At 45.4% G+C, this 3,063-nt stretch overlaps 1 pseudogene; it reads right to left on the bottom strand.

The window, feature by feature from the left end:
- Positions 1-1,513, bottom strand: LOC146448131 (small subunit ribosomal RNA; annotated as a pseudogene; the record flags this gene model as incomplete).
- Between the last annotated feature and the right edge of the window lie 1,550 nt (positions 1,514-3,063).

Here is a 3,063-nt window from a genome sequence, read left to right as displayed (position 1 = left end):
CCCACACCTCTCGGTGAAGGAGATACTCTTTGACATCGTCAGTGTAGCGCGCGTGCGGCCCAGAACATCTAAGGGCATCACAGACCTGTTATTGCCTTCCTGACTTTGGTTGCATACCAACAGTCCCTCTAAGAAGTTAACCGCGAATCGGGATTCGCGTAACTATTTAGCAGGTTAAGGTCTCGTTCGTTAACGGAATTAACCAGACAAATCACTCCACCAACTAAGAACGGCCATGCACCACCACCCATAGAATCAAGAAAGAGCTCTCAATCTGTCAATCCTCACTATGTCTGGACCTGGTGAGTTTCCCCGTGTTGAGTCAAATTAAGCCGCAGGCTCCACTCCTGGTGGTGCCCTTCCGTCAATTCCTTTAAGTTTCAGCTTTGCAACCATACTTCCCCCGGAACCCAAAAACTTTGGTTTCCCATAAGGTGCCAAAGGGGTCATCCAATAACACCCTCTGATCCCTAGTTGGCATCGTTTATGGTTAGAACTAGGACGGTATCTGATCGTCTTCGATCCTCTAACTTTCGTTCTTGATTAATGAAAACACTCTTGGCAAATGCTTTCGCAGTAGTTCGTCTTTCGTAAATCCAAGAATTTCACCTCTGACAACGAAATACGAATGCCCCCAATTGTCTCTCTTAATCATTACTTCGGTTCCAGAAACCAACAAAATAGAACCAAAGTCCTATTCCATTATTCCATGCTTACGTATTCAAGCGCTGGCTTGCTTTGAACACTCTAATTTTTTCAAAGTAAACGTCGCAGATCCTGAGCACACTCAGTTAAGAGCACACCCAGTCTTTGCGAGGAAGAACAGCCCGGCCAGTAACATACCTTGCGGCAGACCGGCCGAGCCATCCCGAAATCCAACTACGAGCTTTTTAACTGCAACAACTTTAATATACGCTATTGGAGCTGGAATTACCGCGGGTGCTGGCACCAGACTTGTCCTCCAATGGATCCTCGTTAAAGGATTTAAGTTGTACTCATTCCAATTACAAGACTTGTAAAAGCCCTGTATTGTTATTTCTTGTCACTACCTCCCTGAGTCAGGATTGGGTAATTTGCGCGCCTGCTGCCTTCCTTGGATGTGGTAGCCGTTTCTCAGGCTCCCTCTCCGGAATCGAACCCTAATTCTCCGTCACCCGTTGCAACCATGGTAAGCCACTACCTTACCATCGACAGTTGATAGGGCAGAAATTTGAATGAAACATCGCCAGCGCAAGGCCGTGCGATTCGATCAGTTACTATGAATCACCAAATGACCGGGCAGAACCCGCATTGGTTTTTAATCTAATAAATACATCCCTTCCAGAAGTCGGGACTTTTCGCATGTATTAGCTCTAGAATTACTACGGTTATCCAAGTAGTAATGGTACAATCAAATAAACGATAACTGATTTAATGAGCCATTCGCAGTTTCACAGTACAAGTGCTTATACTTAGACATGCATGGCTTAATCTTTGAGACAAGCATATGACTACTGGCAGGATCAACCAGGTAACTATCCACCGCAGGGAACAGAAGTTCCTTGCTAAGCGGCCCCCCTCCGCAGAGGGAGAGCAAGCTTTCTTAGATTTTGCCTCCACGGGGGGAACCCATGAGCCAAACGGACCACACGGTCCCTCGGTCAAGGGAAACCCCGTCTTGTTTGCCACGTCTTTCTCACAACTGGACCCGTGCACAGTTCAGGCATACCTGTCAGACTCGCCAAGCGAGCTGAAGGAAGGCAAGAAAAGTGCTTCTGCGAAGGAAAATATCCTCCTGCTCTTTTGTCTCTATCATTAGCCAAAGGCTAGCGTACACAACTTCCATCTACACTCTGCCTGCCACTACAGTGACAATGCTTTCGGGCATCATCTTTTCCCTCCTTCGAAAGGAAAGCTACAAGCCCAACTTTCCTTGCCCGTTAGTCAATTCTGCCCTCTATTTCTCCGCCTTGCCGCCGTGGAACATAAGGGACAGGGTTTACTAGCCAGCTCCTCTCGGAACCTTTGCGACCAACCTGCCCACACTATAACCCCCAAACGCTAATAAGGAGACTGCATGATATGGTAGACAGAAAATAAAAACGCGAAAAAAATGAAATTTTGAAAATCGAACCCACAACCAGCCAAATCGTTTGTAAGTCATGCCAAATGACTGGTGACATCTTAAAAACCCATTGAAGCCACAACATCCCATAATTTCACGCTTTTAAAGATTTGTCACTATACGCACTGTAAGTACCTCACTAATTCTCACCTCAGATTTTACGGGAACATGTTCAAATTTTAACACGCCTCTCAGCACGACCAATTACATTAAAATTCATCGCAAAAGTCAGAATTCTCCAATTTTTGAAAAATTCACTATATTCACTGTAAGTACCTCGCTAGACAGTGGAGACCTCAGATTTTACGGGAACATGATCAACTTTCGACACACCTCTCAGCACGAGCAGTTACATAGAAATCCATCAGGAAAGTCGTGCTGTGAAGAGGTCTTTCGACTAAGAAAAATGGTGGTGTGAGGAGGAGTCACCTAAATCAGAGAAAAATACTCTTATAGGAGACTGCTACGAAAGACATTTCTGAGTCCACTGGCCCTAGTCCCCTAATAAGTGTATTTCTGTTTGTTTTAAGAAGGTCCTCCTGACATCACCAATCTTCTGTCTTCAATCCTAACCCCAACGTTAACCCTAACGCTAACCCTAACCCTACCTCCCTCAGGGGCAGTTCTATGGTTATGATCCCACGGTAGGCAGAAAAACTATCCCAATCTAGGTTTTCTTGTATGCTGACTCCATTTTAAATGCTTTTACTTGAGTCTGACAAAGGCAAAGCCAAATACTCACCCCTATATGGACGGGGAAGCAAAGTGCGGATTTTGGTAGGTCGGCATTTTCAATCAGGAATGTTGCCATTCGAAAGAGCGTCCAAAAAAACTTGGTTGGGACACATTTATTTTAGAAATTAGCGACCTAACCAGAAGTGCACTTTTTGGTGGGCCTACCCTACCCCCCTCAGGAGCAGTTCTATGGTTATAATACCACGGAAGGCACAAAACCTATC

This window comes from Pavona decussata, unplaced genomic scaffold (assembly GCF_977016875.1).
Source record: "Pavona decussata unplaced genomic scaffold, jaPavDecu1.1 SCAFFOLD_1376, whole genome shotgun sequence".
Classification (NCBI taxonomy): domain Eukaryota; kingdom Metazoa; phylum Cnidaria; class Anthozoa; order Scleractinia; family Agariciidae; genus Pavona; species Pavona decussata.
Note: the sequence above shows the minus strand (reverse complement) of the source record. Positions and strands in the feature narration are given on the sequence as shown.